The sequence below is a fragment of the Nelumbo lutea genome, chromosome 1 (genome assembly GCF_056320005.1).
Source record: "Nelumbo lutea isolate HS-2025 chromosome 1, American lotus-T2T, whole genome shotgun sequence".
NCBI lineage: Eukaryota > Viridiplantae > Streptophyta > Magnoliopsida > Proteales > Nelumbonaceae > Nelumbo > Nelumbo lutea.
The window spans coordinates 22,523,216-22,543,249 of record NC_142684.1 but is presented as its reverse complement, the minus strand read 5'-3'; positions in this window follow the sequence as shown (position 1 = coordinate 22,543,249).

Below are 20,034 nucleotides of genomic sequence, written 5' to 3'. Positions count from 1 at the left end.
TAGGATTAGGAGATCCTGGGATGCTTCAGGCTAACAAGAGCGTCCGAAAGGGAATCTTGATTTGATTAAAGAGTAAGTGGAGAAATCTTGGGTTAGAATTTCATAAATAGGTATTTTAGGAGGTCCTGGGCCTGATGGTAGGGTTTGGGATTTTTAGGTGCTTCAGAGGGATCAGAATGATCTAATTGGGTATTTGGGGGTAAATTTTAGCAACGACTCAGCAAAAATCGGGTGTTGGCAATGAGGCTTCTAAAGGTATTTATCTATTGGATCATTTGGTGGGGTTTGATTGGTCCGTAAATGGTATGATCAATGGCATTTAAGAAATGAATATATTGGCTATGAGATAGCCCAGATCAAGGGTTAAATAGGGGATATCTGTGATTAAATTTTGTGGTTAGGTGTTTATAGGTATCTAGGTGTCTTTAAAAGCCCATTAACTCTAATTTGAAATTCATTTTAAGTCTGTTTGTGTTTAATACTATTTGATTTTTTCTAATACTACTTTCTAAGTTCATAAGATGTGGGTTTTCATAGGTGGTTTTATTTTTCTACATGCTTCATTATGTATTAGAATGTTAACATTTCACAACTTTTGTTTTCAATGACCTAAGCTGGAAAAGTTAGTAGGTGGTGGATGGTCTTACCTCATTTTGTTTTACCTTATGAAAAAATGAGGGTAAATTGTTACATATTATAACATTGTATTTTGATGTTAGTGTCACTTAGTCCCCCCAACTTTAATTTGTAACAAACACCCACTTTGAACTTTTTAGATTACAACACTTCACCCCTGCCCTATTAATGGGTTGGATCGTAAAGATAAAATTATAAAAAATGTTTATTTAGAGTCATGCATTTTTCTATCTCTTTGTTCTTTCCTTTTATGTTGTACAAATTTCTATATTTTTGTTGTATATTTTACTATTTTGCAATTTTAGTTTTTTTTCTGTAATTTTGTCTTTTCTTTATTATATTCTCTTCAATTTTCTGTTTTCTTTTGTATTTTGTTTTATTTTCTTCTTTTTGTTTATCTTTTATTCTATTTCCTATGTTTTTTACAATTTCCTTTTTTTTCCTTTGGTTTCTGTTTTTTTTATTGTATTTTATCAATTTTCTATAAAATGGTTTCATAAATTGATATAAGGGTAGTTTGGGATTTTAAAAATATTTATAAGCATAGACATGATAGTCACATAAGAACATTTTCTAAAGTTGATTAGAGGTGGGAATAAGGTGATAAAATCCAATAAAAGTTCATTGTTGCAAATAAAAGTTAAGAGGGCAATTTATAATCTACCCAAGAAGGGAAAAAAACAATTTTTATTCCACTTGTTGATATAGCCCAAAGATTATTCCCCAATCACAATGAATGTTGATCAAGACTAACAATCACAAAGAGAATAAGACAATAGTTGATTATAACAAAAAATTAGCCTACTGAGGCAAGATTTCATTACAACCATGATAAAAGTTAATGATCTTTGTTTAGTTAGCAAATAACTTATTTTAATCTAAAATAAGATTTCAGATGCTTATGAAATCGTTATCTCTCCCCTTTTATATTGCCTTTCAAGGTCATGCCAATGGATATTCAACCTTTATTATTATTATAATATATATATTTAGGCTTGAAATAAAATTTTAATACTTGAGTTTAGATCTCATGCACTCGGCCTCATGTATGTTGGAGTGCATTTCCAAGCAGAATATTGCGCATCATTCTTATCATATTTTTATATAAAAAATAAAATAAAGATATTTTAACCATTCTAGTTTCAAAAAACAGGATTGAAGAAAATCTTGAAATAAAACAGCTCGGTATTTGTAGACTAAACCCTAGATGCAATTTACAAATAATTATAGAACAAAGATAGGTGGAAGCCATCATTCCACTTGCAAATCATTTCTTCTTCTTCTCACCTAAGGACCATATAACAAGAGTTCTATCGTGTGTAATAGCCAATGTCCAAAGGTAGCAAACTTCACAACTCATCTAATTGAAACTTGAGAGTGGTCATGTGTTTCAAACCAGAGAGGATCTTCTCCAAGGCGGTCCGGATTTCCTACTAACTTCCTCTACTCCCCTCTCTACTAACAAAAGATTTCTGAGAAGAGACGAAGAAGAAAGAGAATGGGGAAGAAAGGTTTTAATTAATGTTTGAAGAATTGATATATTTTATAAAGAGTATTTAACGGAGGGGTTAAGCTCTTGGTTAGTTCTTACACTAACGGAGGGGTTAGTAGAGAGGGGAGTAGAGGAAAGTAAGTAGGAAATCCGGACTGAAGCCTAGGGGAGGTATTGTGCTCGCCAAGGAGTTCTGACAACTTTCCAAACCAGTCTAGCTTCTATGGCTCTGATTGGTGGTCAAATTTGGCCTCATTAGAAAGTGCACCATGATATACACGAAGCTGAGTGCAGGAGATCCAAACTTCACATACTCTTCACCAATCATTTTAATTGGATGTTCCAATTCTTGGGTTAGGTGGTATTTGTTAACTCTTATTTCGAGCATTGATTGCTAAACTTGCCTTTCACTAATCAGTGAGTGTTCAATCCTATGAAGCTCTAAGGGCCTGTTTGGGAGGGTTGAGCTAAAGATTGAATTAAGCTGATTCAAGTATTTTGAAGTGATACTTAATAAGTTATTCAAAGGTTGTAATAGACAACCCTTCAAATGTAATTCAGATTAGCTAAACATGATGGTTGTGTGACAAAAATTGTATGACTGGTTTTGGGTGTTTCCATTGGTTCTATAGCTCGTTGAACATAGATAATCAATTTCCTTCAAATGATCGACGGACAACCAATTTGGGCTCTCTTGATTTTTCACAAAGCATAGCTTATAGGTTGTTATATAATTTGTGTGAGGCCCACCACAGCGAGCTAGAATCTGCTTTATTTCCAACCTTACTAGCACTAACATCTTATTTCAGATTTTCACTGGAGTTAAGTTAGGAAATTCAATTTTCTATTTCTTCTCACTCTAACTTATTGCATCCAGCCCAATAACCATTATAAAAATCATACATACCATTCCACTTATCCTGGGGTGATAAGCTTTTGAGGCCTAAGAGCCTGTTTGGTCCATTTCACTTGGACAAGAGTTATTTTTGAAATTCCTATTCACAGTAAAAACATTGGTCTTTCTTCTTCTTCTTCTTCTTCTTCTTCTTCTTCTTCTTCTTCTTTCATTATTTCTTTTATGCACAAATTAGAGCAAAGAATAACAAGGCATTCGAGATGTTTTCAACAATATTCTAAAAAGTATGTTCTTGCTTATGTATCTCTTTGTTGCTTTTAAAACTGAAAACATGTTCTCATCTGATTATTTAATGTCATTTTCCATTAATCATATAATTTTAACATCACAAAATTTGTTATTGTTTTAAAAAGCCATTATTGCGATGATTCCAAAAATATGTATTGTTTTTTGAAACAAAACCAATTTTTTTTTTCTTTCAAAACAAAAACAGAGTTCAAGAACATGTTTTCTTCTCTTTGTTGCCAATGTGGCGATTTCAAAAACAAAAAATTCATGTTTTAAAACACCCCCTTAATTTGTTAAAACTGGTTGTACTTAGTAGTATGAAACATTAAACATTGACATATGATATGGCCGGAAAAGGAAATGTTGTGCCAAGGGCAACTCCAAAGGTCACCATGAAGCCAAAACCAGAGGCAGCAATGGAGATCAGACTAGATGAAGAAGAGGGTATAATTTATAAAGAGGAAAAGCCTCATGCAAGTCAGATGATAAAGGGAAGGGTCATATTCAAGAACTATTATTGAATTTCAATAGTTTGAATTTCAAACATAAATATAATTATTAAACAAATAGTGAAACTTAAATAAAATCTTCTAAAAAAACTCAAATAAAATAATATTACTATAAAAACAAAAAAAAAGATTAAAAACCAAAATGATACATATATATATATATGACTGTCTCATAACGGGGTCACATACTAGATAAAATATGACAATTAAATCTCTTAAATCAAATAAAAATCTATCAAAATAACAAATGAAAAACCTAACCTAAATTTTTAATATAAATGATTTAAAATTTTGAAATTTTAAAAAAGTTCATATTAGTGGCATGGGAGTCATGCCTAGTTATTATATATAAAGGACGAGAAAGGCTTGGCAGTTTGTCTAAACAAACATGAACTGTTTGGGAGCTTTCTCTGCATGACATGTATCATGTATAAGAAACACTCAACAGCCAAAATTTTTCTAAAGGATATAGTTATCATGATTTAGACATTTTGTTTTTAAAATTAAATTTATTGAAATCCGTACATTAATATATATATATATATATATATATATATATAAATAAATACTTACATAAATACATGTTTATACAATGTTTATGCATATAATATGAAACTTAAATTGGGTTCAGGCAGTGTTTTCAAAATCAGATCAGACCAGACGGTCAGACTAGAAAAATCGGGAATTGATAACTTAATCGGTTCTATTTCACCCTAAAATCACTTTTTGGCCAAAAACCATTGATTTGATCAGTGAACCATTGACCCAGGCAATCGAATCATTGACCCAAACAACAGTTTTTGACTTTTTTTATTTTTTTATTTTTTGTTAGAACAAATTGTCCATTCGGACCAAATGGCCAGACCGTTTGACTTGAAAACCAGACCTAGAACAATTCTCTATCCGATCTAATTTTAAAAACCATAGATTCAGGTTGGATCGGGTTGGGCAAGGCCTGAAATCAATTTGAAGTTAATTGGATCCATTTTTTTCAACTTGAACCCGAACTCGAACCTCAATTCAATCTGACGTGACACAGCCCAACTTGACTTTTTTAGCTGAGTTTAGACTAACATGGCTCAAGTTGTAGACCTAGCTGTAATTAGTTGAAATTTTATGGGATCCAATTACATCCAAATTTGATCCGATTCCAAAATGTTAAGTCATATAATTTGATCCAAAATCCATCATGTTGTACTTGGATAATTTAATTCAAGTTTGACTTATTGCGCCTAAATGAAAAAAAAAATTATAAGTTCAAAAAATTATTTACTTTTTTACCTATGCATATAACATAAGTTTATATAAATATAAAATATTTAATTTATTAGTTACAAATTTTATATTAATGTCTATATATACATAATTATATTGCAAATATAAAATAATAATATTTGATATAATTTTGATGTTAATCGGATCGGATGTCAAATTGTATTGGAAATTTGGAGGGGCGGAGCCAAGTATACAGGTGACCCCCCTCCAAACTTTTTTTTGTTAGAACCATTAGTTGAATCGTTCAGTTTGGGAATTATCCAGCAGTTCAGGCAATAGGTTCCATTTTATTCCAAACCTAGTCCCTGGTTAAAAATCATTGAAATGGTCAATGACCCGTTGATCCAGTCGATTGAACCATCAATCCATTCAATCCGTTCAATGGTTTTTGGTCGTTTTTTATTTTAATTATTTTTAAAAATTTTTAATTTGTTTGTCAGAACATGCCGTCTGTTCGAACCAGATGGTCGAACTATCAACCCAGAAATCGGTGGCTAGAACAGTTCCAGTTCCTGGTCATTTTTTAAAACATTGCCCAAAATTAAAAATATATATATTTATTTTTCTTTTAAAAATCTGTAATGGACGCAAACTTCTCCCATCATTTTCCCCAAACCTTACTTCTACACCTTGTCTCAATTTATTTTATTTTTTAACTTGGCCCCCTCTAGAATTGGCAACCTATACGAAAACGTTTTATTTATCATTTCATTATCATTAATTGATTTATTATTTTTTATCATTTTATGAATTTTTTAATTTTATTAATCTTTTAATAATTTATTATTTTTTGTCCTTTAATTAATGCTTAACATTTTTTAATTCATTTATCATTTTATTAATTTTTATAAATGAATTGTTTGGTTTCATTACTTCCACAATCCCGACACTACATATCACCTTCCGATTCATCTTCAAACCTTCCCTTCCTTTGCTAAAAGTCAATTTTGGTGGTGCCTTAAGCTCTTTACATAAAGTATACCTCTATGTAAGGGCCATTCAGATTCCCGTTTGTTCTCCTATGGAAGTAGAAGCCCATGCTGCTCTTGTCAGTCTACATCTTGTTATTGAAGTAGGTGCTTGTTCTATCATTCTAGAGGGAAACTCTTTATTTAAATGAATCTCAATTTAAATAAAACATTTATCACCCTAATACCAAAGTGGAGAACCTTAGAGGGGTGAACAATTATAGGCCCATTAGTCTTTGCAATGTTGTTTACGAAATTATTTCAAAGATCTTGGTGAATCGCATTAAGCCATTTCTTGATGATATTATTTCTCAAAGTGTCTTTGTACCTAATCAGCAAATTACGAACAATATCCTTATTGCTCATGAGATGTTGCACACTATGAAAAAGAAGAAAGGCAGAATGGGGTTCATGGCATGCAAAATTAATATGGAGAAAGCATATGATAGATTGGAGTGATATTTTATTGAAAAAGTTTTAAATAAATTTGGTTTCCACAATAAGTGGATTAAGTGGGTTATGGAATGCATAAAATCTGTTTCTTTTCAAATTCTCATTAATGGTTCTCCTACTAGGTTGGTGAGTGCTAGTAGAGGTATTAGGCAGGGTGACCCATTCTCTCCATATATTTTTTTGTTGTGTTGAGGCTATCTCTAGGAAGTTAGAAAGTGAAGTTGTAAATGGGAAAAAACTGATTAGGTGTAAGGCTTCTAGGAGTGAACCTTCTATCCCTATCCTTCAATTTGTTGATGATTGCATTATTTTTGCCAAAGCCTCGATAAATGCTTGTTTCAAAATTAAATAAATTTTGGACAAGTTTTCCATTGCTTCAGGTCAACTTTCAAATTATGCAAAATCTACTATTACATTCTCCAAGAATATTCCTTTTAGATACCAAAAGATCATGGCCAGAATTCTCAAAATTCCCCTTCAAATTAAAAATAATAAATATCTATGAAGTTGGCAAGTTGGAAAAAGAATACTCTTTCTCTTGTAGTAAACTAACTCTAGTGAACTCTGCAACTTATATGGTACCTCAATTTGTAATGCAATCCTTCAAAATCCCCACTAATGTTATTAATGATCTTGAGAAAGAGCAAAGGGATTTTATTTGGTCAAATTCAAGAAATCAAAACGCCATTCATCTGGTGAATTGGAAAAAGGTTTGTACACCCAAAGTCAATGGGGTTTGGGCTTAAAAAATTTGCGGTGGACCAATAAGACCCTCCTTGCCAATTTGGGGTGGAAAATTATTACCAACAAAGAAAACCTTTGGGTGAAAGTAGTGAGTTGCAAAACTTAGCCAAATGTAAGTTTTGGGATGTTGTCACAAAAAAGGGTATCTCTTGGTCATGGAGAGGTATTCTTACATCAAGGGATCTTACCAAAGCAGGAATAGGTTGGAAGATTGGTTATGGAAATTTGGTCAAATTCTAGAGAGACATGTGGGCAGGATATTTCTCTATTTTGGATAATGTTAACCCCGAAAGTATCTCAAATTTAGAAATGTTGGTTAGCAGTGTGATTGATTATGATAGAAAGGTTTGGAAGGAAGACCTCATCCGGTCTTTGGCGCCCAATCTTGTTTGGCATCGTACTAAACCTATAATAGTTCCCTTGAATAATATTGAGGATAAGATAGTTTGAAAGTTGTCTTTAGATGGGAAGTTCTCTATTAGTTTTGCCTATAATGAGGAATGCCAAATTAATGGAGGCACCAAAGATTAAAGTTGGGAGGTTTGAAAAGTATCTAGAAACTGAAAGTCCCTCCAAAGATTAAAGTTTTTCTCTTCCTTCTTTTTAGTGGCAAACTTCCCACAGAGGATAAGCTTATTGTGAAAGGTCTCAATATTAACCCTAATTGCATATTTTGTGGTGAGGTTGAGAATATTGATCATCTGTTCATTAAATGCAACTTATCTAAGAAAATATGGATGATTGTTAAAACTATGCTTCTAGTGCCTATTGAGAGTGATACCTTGTTCAATTTATGGTGGACCAGAATTGCTAGAGATCAAGATCCAAATAATGATCAGTTGTTTAGATAAAAACTTGCAATTTTTCTATGTTTTATCTGGAAAAATAGAAATGAGAAATGCTTTAGTAATAAGGCCTCACACCCTCAAATTATCATTGCCAAAGCTTTGAACTATTGGAATGTGATCAAGAATTAAACTCTTGCTGAAGTCAATGATTGTTCTAAAGAATGGAAGTCAATTGTGTGGTCTCCCCCCAACTCCGAGATGATTAAAGTCAATTTTGATGCTTCTCGTAGATAGGACGGTTGGTGCTCCATTTCTTGTATTGCTAGAAACAACTTAGGAGCTATTCTCGATCTTAAGGCTTACTGCATTGGTTACACTTCGATTAATTCAGCTGAAGCTTGGGCAACATGGGAAGCGGTGAACATAGCCACTAACTACAAGGATTCCCTAATCATCATAGAAGGTGACTCCAAGCTCATGGTTAATTGTCTCAAAAGGAAGGTGTAGCCCCCTGTGGAACCTAGATAATATCATCAAAGAGTGCCTCAATGCAGCAACATTGATCAATGGAAGAATCTCATTCAGACATGTGTACCACGAAGCAAATCAAGTTATGGACTGGCTTGCTAGGAATGCACAATCTATCACTTGATTAATGTTAATTGTATCCCATATGATCTTAGTGTAATTTGTTTGTTTTTTATTCTTAGGGAAGAGTTACCCCTGTCTTGTGTAACTCATCTTTTGCCTATCAATAAATAAATAAAAATGCAAGCATTTCCCCACTGAAAATGCTTATAACAATGTTTTCAACTCATCGTTGATTCAGATGGTCAAACCATTCAAACCATCGCCCAATCATTGGTTTTGAGTATAGTTTTCCTAAAACCTAGAATTTGATAAAAAAAAAATCATTAACCCGATCAAAAGCCTTTTAATTTGATTCAAAGATAAAAACGATTAAACCTCCAACCTCTGAGCCTTCGGAAACAACAAAAGGAAGAAGCATTTGATAAAAACAAAGGATTAATATAGTTTTCTAATACAGTCAACTCTATAATTTTAAATCCTCGTATCAACATATATGAGGAATAAATTCATAAATCTTAATTTTACAATCACAAAATATATATATATATATATAACTTTGCCATTTAATGGCATCATGAGCATACTCAAGATAAAGATCTAACCATGCCTTTGATCACAGTTTACATGTTATATTTCAATAATTGAATTTGGCCAATGGAATAATAAATAGTATTACAATTTGTCAAACATATTCTCATAGCAAAGGAAACATTCCACTATATGAATGAAAATTTTATAGATGTAAATTAAAGAGTTGTTTAAATGACCTATACTAATAAGTAGACATAAGTAGAGAAAGATAAATAGATAGACATTTAGTTTATAACAAAGTGTATAAACTCTCCTCTTCTGCATGCTTAAGTGTAAGAGATCTATATTATGAATTTTAATAATAATATATCATACGATGGCACTACAGTACTAGTCATGCAATATGATTATTAATTAAAAGCTCATATGTTCAAGCTTGAGCTTGATATTGAGTTAAGCTTCATATAAATAAAAATTAGTTATATGTATGTATGTATATATAAAGAGAGAGAGAGAGAAATGTAGAGAAAGATAAATAGATAGGCATTTAGTTTATAACAAAGTGTATAAACTCTCCTCTTTTACATGCTTTAAGTGTAAAAGATCAATATTATGAATTTTAATAATAATATGTCGTATGATGGCACCGCATTGGTCATGTAGTATGATTATTATTCAAGCGCTCATATGTTCAAGCTCGAGCTTGATATTAAGTCAAGCTTCATATAAAAAATAAAAATAAAAATTTTATATATTATAAATACTTCCTATTATACATATAAAAATTAGTTGTCTTCATTATATATATATATATATATTAAAAATATTATATATAATATAAGCTTAATTAGGCTCAAGTTGGGCTAAACTAGCAAATGAGCCTATAGATTGGACGCAAGTTTATCTTGAAGCTCGCTTTAAACTAAGCCAAATCAAGATTTTTATGACCCAAGCTCAAACAACTCATGAAAATCTTAGTTCGTGTCTACCCCTAACCCAACATCAACGAAAGCAAATTGTGTGGTTGTAAGGCTATGAATGGAGAAACGATGGAGAGAAAAGTGGGAAAAGTAGGAAGAAAGAAGAGTTGGCCAAACTCCTGGTGGGGCTGCCTACATACCCTCCAATAATGGATCAAGCCGTTATAGTTCACCGGAGAAGTGGAGATAGAGTTTCAACAAGGGAGAAAATGGTTGTTGGTTGCAGAATGGGGAGGGAAGAGAGGAGGGGAGAGAGAGAAAATGAACCTATATGTGAATATATGGGTAAGAGTTCCTAAAATGAGTACGCAATCCCCTATTTATAGAGTTTTGGGTAGGCTAAATTTCAAAAGACTCTTGGACTACAGCTTATTACTCTTTTCTTTTCTAATTTTACTATTTTATTCTAGGATGTTCCTTTACTCATTTAGCGCACATGTCTAATGAACCATCTAGAATACTCCAATGTTTTGTTCTTTCTAGAATATTCCAACATTAATCGCATTTTTATTTATATTCTAGAGCATTTAACACTTTTTCCTTTAATTAATCGATCTAAAAAGTAGTTTGGTTTGACTCGATTTAATCCGAGTCGACCGGGTCCACAAACTTATGCAATGTCATCCTCTTATAGTGGCATATAGGGTGGACATGAAGTGAGATTTTCACAAGCTATTACCTATTTGAGCTTGACTTGTGAAAATCTTGATTCTGCTTTGTCCAAACCGAGCTTCAAGCCAAGTCTTGACTGCCAAGATCAAGTCAAGTATATAGGCGTGTTTGCTAATTGAGTTAAGCTCAAGCCTAATGAAACTCAGCTTGTAAAATTTGCAAGTCTAATTGAGTTTATATTATATACAATATTTTTAACTTTTTTATGTAAAATTGTTTACTTTTATATGAAGTTTAACTCAATGTTAGCTCAAGCTAAGCAAAGCTCAGACATGTGATCTTTTAAATCAATTTGAATTTGAGCTCATATTTCTACCTTGAATCAAGCTCAAACCTTATGTTTTATTTTTGTTGAGTCGAGGTCAATTAACTAGATATTTGGCTTGGCTCAAATCCAATCCACCCTCAGTGGCATCAATAGAAAAGTTCTTAATAAGACTAATGTAGAGTCCTATTGACTTGGATATCTTCTAAGAGTAATTTGAAGTGCCCATTGCATTTGAAACCATAAAGGCAATGTTGTTTGGGTAGAGGTGTAATATAATCCTTAATAAATTGCTTGAAATTAGCAAGGTGTCTTGCATTGCACTCTAGAATTTGAAATCACATTAGTGTCCCACATGCACATCTCAACATGTATTGGGAATATCTCCCATACTTTTCATTAGGAAATGTTTCCAGTACACAGTTGGCATGTGTTTTGGAGAGCTCATGTGAACCCCTAGAGTTTTTCAATTGTCTCAATATTTTGAGTAAAAGCTTCTAATCTAGATTCTACAACTTACTCCACACAACTTGAGTTTCTTTGAAAATTTGAAACAAAAGCTTCTATTTGCATTTTAGGCATTAATTTTTTTAATATCTCTACTCTCTGCAAATTGGCCACTCCGAGTGCACGTATCACCTAGAACCATAATGGTGGTAGTGGTTGTTCTTATCTCTCCACCAAACCAACACTCGACCAAATTAGTTGAACACTAAACTTCCTTGAAAACAATGTAGACTTCAATTCCCTATTTTTTTTCTTGATCTTAGCATACTTTGACTTGCTTGGTATCAATTTTGTTCTCCAATTAGGCTTGGGGAGGGGATTTTTCTTTGTTTTGACCTCAACTAAATACTCATCATTAGGGTTGTGATCGAATCGAGCTCTAATTGAATAATTCGGGATCGAGTATGATTAGGCTTGTTTTTTGTTCACTTTTGATCAAGTTCAAATATTCGAGTAAGCTCAATTAGTTATTCAAACTTGACTTTAACCAATAAAAAAGTTTGACTCAAAATGTGTGTGTATATATATATCATAGAATATAAAAATATATTTTAAAATATTTTTATGTACAACATTTGTATATTATATATAATATAAGAAAATACTATATGTTACAAAAATACATCATATATTTATAAAATATAAAAGCATATTCATTTTTGAGCTTTCGATCTGAACCCAAGCTCATCAAATATTTAATCGAACCAAGCTTGAACCTAATAGCATTTTAGTCAAGTCAAACCAAGACATGCCAAAGTTAGGCTTGGATTGGCTCAACTAATGATGGGGATTTTTTTCGCTAGATGTTCACTTAGGCTAGCTAAGTTTTGTGAAAATTCAAATTTGAGAGTTTGCACCAAAGAAGGATGAGGGTGAAAGAAGACAAAGAATGCACAGAGGGATTGCTTCGAGCAAAAGGGGTTAAGGGGCTTGGTGGTGGTGTAAGACCTTGTGAGATGTAGAGATGGATGCAACCATTGCCATTGGTTGGTTGATAAATCCAACTATTCATTGACTTGAGTGAACATCTCTTCAAAATGTTTCAGCATCTTTTGCCCAATGGCGAACATACATTTTGGCTTCGAGGCATGTCAAGTGTTCTTCCACAACTTTATTTTATATACCAAATGTTATATTATTGATAGAACATAACGACTATTTTATTTACTTTGAAGGAGATGAGGGACTTCTAGTTTAAAATTGCAAGATTCTCACTACTTTTATACCATTAACAACCCACCTTACATTTCTCGCATAAATGATGTAACACCACTCTTATAAATGACTTCTAACAAACCCACAACTTACAAGCATAATCAACTTAATTATTTTCTAGACTACTTGCATGGCCCACCACTAGTTGTACATAATATCTTCTAATATTCTAACCTTGTAAATAATAAATACTTAATCATGACAAATATCCTTGAAGTAACAAGAGATTTAACTAGAAAGACTTCAAATTACGACTTTGAATATGATGATGAGTGGCTAAATATTAATTTACTTTAATGTTGTTTCCTTAATCCAACTCTCATTTTATTAGTTACTACCAAAAAAACTTCATTTATTAAAGATAATATTTACTATTCAGCTAGACAAGGCAATATGCCTTTATAAGTTACATTTTCATGGTGAATGTTGATTTTAAAAAAGAACATTTTCTTGAATCAACAAAAATCTTTTCATATTAACAATGTTCTATATTTATATTATTTAAGAGATATACTATGGTACCTAGATATATGTATTAAAGTGTCATACTTACTATCAACTTTGAATTTGACCATATCTACTCATGTCCTTATCATATCTAAGTAACATAGATGCTATATAAAAATATTTGTAAAACTATATTTAAATGAATCAAAAGCATTTTCTCTCTTACTTGCCACATTTAAACTTTTAAAAAACAATGACAAGTGATATTGGCATGATAGTGAAATAATTAGAAATATCACTATTATGGAATTAAAAGTCATATTTGTTGTTTATATAATAAATATACTTTTCTTATAATCATATTTAGCATTCAAGATAACAAAATTCGTAAACATGGAGAGACTAAATAATTTGGATTTTGTCATGCTCCATCAATACAAAATAAACACATTTTGTTGGAGACATGCTAGGTAGAATTATAATTTTATCATCTTTTGTCACAAAATAGTCGGTCTAATACTTAAACCATTTTGTGACACTTCTTTAATTTATTATGGTTACTTTTTATTTTATGTGTTTGGTAAAAGCAATGACAAGTGATGTTAACATGATAGTAAGATTATTTACAAGCAATGGAAAATGAATAAAATATATTTATATTTTGAAATATAATATAATATTTATAATCATATAATAATAAAATATTTTACAATATTATACATTATAATATGATATAAAATTTTATGTAAATTTAATAAAATGATTACAATTAGTTAAAAATGATTACAAAAAATTATAATAATATTTAATAAAATATAAAGATATTTTTATAGTATAATATCATAATATATTGTAATAAAATTGTAGTGTTAAAATAATATACAATTATATTATTTATAATACAATATAATACATTAAAAAAATTATAAAATAACAAAACTTGTCATGTCAATTCCTTACTCTATGGAGTGCTCTCAACACTAGCCACATTCATAGTTGAGTAGTATGATAGGAATTTACTCAACATAACTTTTCTAGTCTTATCCTCTTAAGAAATCTTTCAATATAATTCATCTTTCATAATTAGAACATATTTATAAAACCTTCCTAGGCAATTTAGAAAGTTTTCTTGTCTTTCTCACCTCTATATTCTTCCAATAGCATTTTCTTATAAACAAACACCACCATCTTCTCCAAACCATATCCTTTGTTGCTTGAACTTTAAAATAGGAACCACAATGGTCATTGTTTTAACTTTTGGATTCTCATCTTATAGAAAATGAGTGGACTTCAAAAAACAAGTAATTACCTGTATATTTTTTCTCCTTTCCTTCAAAACATCGACATAAGGTTTTACCCCATTATGTTTTTAATGCATTTTTATATTATACGAAACATTGTCTTCTCCTTTTGGTTTCTTACTTCATAGACAACGATTGGAGGTAAAAACATGAATATAAATATCTCTATATCATTTCCTTCTTTTCATTGTCTAAAACATGAGTTCTGCCTTTTCATTAAAGATACTAATTATGTTTCTGACATATTATTTTCTATTTGGAGTTAGCCCACCCTTTTACAACTCTGCCATATAATACATTCATTTATCGCTCCATATAATGATCTATCAGCGACCTTTGCTACTTATTAACACCTTTGAAATTTACCTTCATCGACGTGTATTCACATGTAAGTGAAACTATATTTTCACTTTTTTTAATTTGCAATATCACTATTTGAGTGTTGTGATTCTATTGTTGAGCTTTGAAAGCAGCCCGACATTCACCCAAGAAAATTTCAACATTTGTATTTATTGTATTTGCTCAAAATATATGTAAAACAAGTAAAGTTATTGGTGTAAATGGGTTAGATATTTGGTTAAACTGACTTTCGTTTGACCCATTACATTTTATAAGTTTAAATTATTGTTATTTAGATATAGAAATTATTGTTATTTAATTATTGCAATTTCTTATTCAATAATTTTGTCTATGAATTAAATAATAACAATTATTGTTATCGATAATTAAAGAATAATAAAAACTAATTAATTATGGTAATAATAATAATAGTAATTTTTATTATTTCAATTTTTATTGTATGTAATTTTTATGTTAATTTATTAGCAATTACATTAATTAACATAATTACAATCAATAATTATTAAAACAAAATTTTTAATTCCATTAATAGAACCATTATATTTACTTTCAAAATTTAAAAGTTTAATAATTTTGTTCTTCAAAATAACTTCAACAATTAATCATTGAAAGCTATTGATAGTTAAATAATAATACAACAATATTCAAAATAATTTTTGTTATCCAATCATTTTAATTTTTCAATCACTTATTTTTCCAAAATAATTATTGATAACTATTTTGTTATTCCTATTATTGTAAATAATTTTGTTATTTCAATCATTTCAAAATTTATATTGTTTTCAATTTTTTCTCTTTAAAATTTATTAACAAAATTGCTTATAATTTCAAATTTTAAAGATTTAATAATTTTCAAAAATTATTAACAAAAACTATTATTTTGGTATTTTTTATATTTAAAAATAATTATTGATAATTATTTTTTTTTGTATTATTGTTAATAATTCTATTTTTTAATCATTTAAAATTTGATATTACTCCAAAGTTTTCTATTTATAATTTATTAAAAACTTTTTATTTTAATTTTTAAAAAATCTAAATATTTGATAATTTTCAATTGTTTTGATGATTTTGAATATGTTATTGGAAATTAGAAAATGTGTGCTAATAATTATTGAAATTGAAAACAATATTAACTGAAATAATAAAATTATTATTATTATTAAGTTATTATTACCATAATTATTTAGTTATAGTTATTCATTATTACCATAACAATAGTTGTTATTATTAATTCAAAAGCAAAATTATTGAATAACATGATTAAAAAACAAAATACATTAATTAAATTACAATAATTTTTAATATTTAAATGACATTAGTTTAGACTTATAAAATGTAATGGGTCAGACCTAAGTTGGTTTAAACAAAGATCCAATCCATTTACACCATCAACCTTACCCGTTTTTGCATCTACTCTATTCATTCAAAAGAGCAAATATAATAGTTGTAAATGCATGGAAACCTGATTGAATGAATGTTGGGTTGCTCTCAAAACCCAGCAATATACTCCCAACACTTGGATAACAACATAGCAATATAGAAAATAAGTGAAAATATACTTTCACATACCTATGAAAATTCATTGGTGGATATTTTATAAAGTAGACAAATGAATGTACATTGTAGCGGAGTTGTAGAGCTATGGGTTAGTTTCAAAATATAAAAGAATATATTAGAAACATAATAGGAGGAGCTCATTTTTCGATATCTTGAATGAAAAGGGTGGAAGCCCCTGTTTAGACGATGAAAAGAGGGGATATGAAGATATTTACCTTCTTATTTCAACCTCTAGTCATTGTTTATGAGATGAGAAATTAAAAGAAGACAATGCTTGTTATAGTATGAAATCCATTAAAAACTTAATCGGGCAATGTCTATTTTGATGCTATGAAGAAAAAGGGCACATCCCCTGCTTAGATGAGAAAAAGAAGAAAAATATATGAGGATAATTACATGTGTTTCAAAGTCCAATTATTTTCTATGAGATGAGAATCTAAAAGCTAAAACAATGGTCATTGTGGTCCTTATTTTGAAGTTCAAGCAACAGAAGATATGGGTTGGAGAAGAAAATGGTGTTTATTCTTAAGAATATGGTTTTGGTGGAAGAAGAGAGAGGTGAAAAAGACAATAAAACTTTCTAAGTAGCCTAGGAAGAGGATACGGCTAGGAAGCTATATTGGGTAAGTTCCTATTGTACTACTCAGCTGTGAATGTGGATATCTAAACCATGATAGGATATGTTGAGTTGGCAATTTAAGAGTGGGAGAGAGGGTTGTTTATGTGGCAATTATAGAGAGAACAAAAAGGGGTATAAGGCAAGGGGTTGTGAGTGCTCCGATGGGGTAAGGGAGCAATGAGAAGGCCACTAACATGGAAATATATGTATAAATATAGTCTACTTCTTTATATTACTCTTAAACATATAAATGAGAGTGTGGAACTTTTGTTAGACTAAAATACCCTAATTTTTTTAATTTAGTTGCTCTCTAATTATAATGACAAAAATGTAATTCGAATAAAAATTTTCTCCTCATTCAAAACCTTCTCATTAAGTTTTGTATTTGAGGTATTAACTCTCATTAACATTAACCAAATCCTTTTCTTGTCTAGAATACCCCTATTTTTTAATTTAATCCCTCTATGATTACAATGGCACAAAATATAATTTGAACTACTACATTTTTTCTCGTTCAATTTTCTCTCATTAAGGTTGCGTTTGATAACATTGCCACTTCTACTTGCAATGTTTTAGGTTGGTTGATACAATTTTTTGAGAAATTGCCTTATTACATCAGATAACCACTCCCACTAAAAAAAATAAGGGTTTTTATTGTTTACTCCACCTTAAAATTCATGATACAATCATAGTACAATCGTACAATTTGGGTCAATTTCATGGGGAAAAAGATGAAAAATTCTTTAGGGGGGATAGTGTTTATAAGGGGAGCTAGGCATAAATACTTTGGATTAACCAATTATGAGGTGGACTGAATTGTAAAAATCCCCCAAAAAAAAATACTAGCATCAGATTGAGTGTTGGCATTTATAGTAGAAAAATCAAATTGGACATTTCCTCAAGAAACAACAATGGTACCAAATGTTGTATTGATAATTCAAAGGATTTGTGATAGAAAAAAGATATTCTCATAAAATTTGTATTGACTAACCTAAAATGTTGCAAGTAGAAGTGGCAATAATACTAAACACAACCTAAGTATCGTATTGGTAATAACTATAAGTCTATAACCAATACTAGATACATTACAATTGGATATGTATCCAATCAATGGTGTATATCAAGGCGTATTGTACCATTGTGTTTCGGTCTATATCGTATTTTATCGGTCAATACACACCAATACAGACCGATATGCAATACTTTCTACTAAAAACTAAAGATAGAGTGATTCAAACCTAAGTCACATAGCGCACAATGCACTTAATACTTAAATCAACCTATAAACATTTAGGCCAACTTGCTTCTCATGTTAGTAAGTGAAACAAAATGACTTTTATTAATATAGTATCTACATGTGATCTAAAATAAATAGTACATATCTATGTTTAATAATTCAAATTAAAAATCAAAATGAATAATATTCAAAATTAATATTTTATAAACTAATGAGATAAATAATCTACCAATTCTACATTAAAAGCAAAAGATGATATTCATCTCAAGAAATCTATACAAATAAAATATTAATAATAAAATAATTATTTTGGTACTTAAAATTAATATATATATATATATATATATATATATATATATATATATATATATGTGTGTGTGTGTGTGTGTGTGTGTGTGTGTGTATTTAAATTATTAGTTAATATTTTAATTTACATTACATTAAATAACAAAATATTAACTATTTACAAACTATTTAAAAATATAATATTAAATAGAATCTATCAAATCTATTAATTAACATTTATATCAAAAATTGGTTTTTAATTTTAAAAAAGTTATAGAAACAAAAGCATTAATAATGGAATAATTATTTTAGTAATTAAAAATTTGCATATGATATGTATCTAAAATATTTTAGGGTAAATTACAAGGACCCTCGTGTATTATGGGATCAATGACAAAGCCCCCTGCACTTTTTTGACAAAGACCCTTGAACTTTGGTCATTAGACAAAGACCTCTTTGATCGTTAAGTCAGATGATGGAAAGGTGTTAAAATACCAAAATACCCCACTAAACTGTTCAAATTTTCTTTTACTTGACATTCTTTCTTAAAACCTAACTAACCCAAAAATTAGGGGTGATCATGGGTCGGGCTTTGCACTTATGATAAGGGCTATAGCTTAGGCCCGGGATCGGCCCGGCTCGGGTTACGAGCCTAAAATATAAGCCCTAGCCCAGGTCTATACGGGCCCAGGCTGGGCCTAATTTCTGGCCAATGTCACTCATATATAAAGCATTACATATCTATATATTAAATTACATAACATGCACATAAGCTTATTTTATACATTATATAATATAAAATATTACTTATAATATAAATTATACATGGCATGTTATAATATTTATATATAAAATATATAATATAATGTAAAATAACATGTATACATATATATACATTATACACAAAATGTGTAAGTTTAAATATATGCGGGTTGGGTCAGGCCCGGACCGGGCTTAAACTATTAAGCCCAAGCCCGACCCTAAAATTTGTAGGCCTGATGTGGGTCCGGGCCCAAGTCGGGCTTGAATACAAAACCCAGGCCCAAGCTTAGAATTTCCAAGCCGGGCTTGTGTGGGCCGGGTCAGGCCGGGATGAAATGATCACCCCTACCAAAAATACTTTTAATCATCACAGGAAAAGGAAAAAAAATCCGAGCTTGTTTGATGAGAAATTAATCTGACTTTCTCACCTATGTAAAACATCCTCTAGCTTTCGATTGTGAAATGTCGCCTATGTTTTGTTTTTAAACAAAACCCTAGCATTTTTCTTATTCCTCACTACCCAATTGAAACAGTCTTTCAAACGTCTGAGTTTGATCCGTCAAAGTAGCAATGATGGATGTTCAAATTGGAGATGAGGCCTTCACTTTCTAAGCTAAGATCAACCAGCTACTAAGCTTGATCATCAATACCTTCTATAGCAATAAGGAGATCTTCCTTCGTGAACTCATCAAC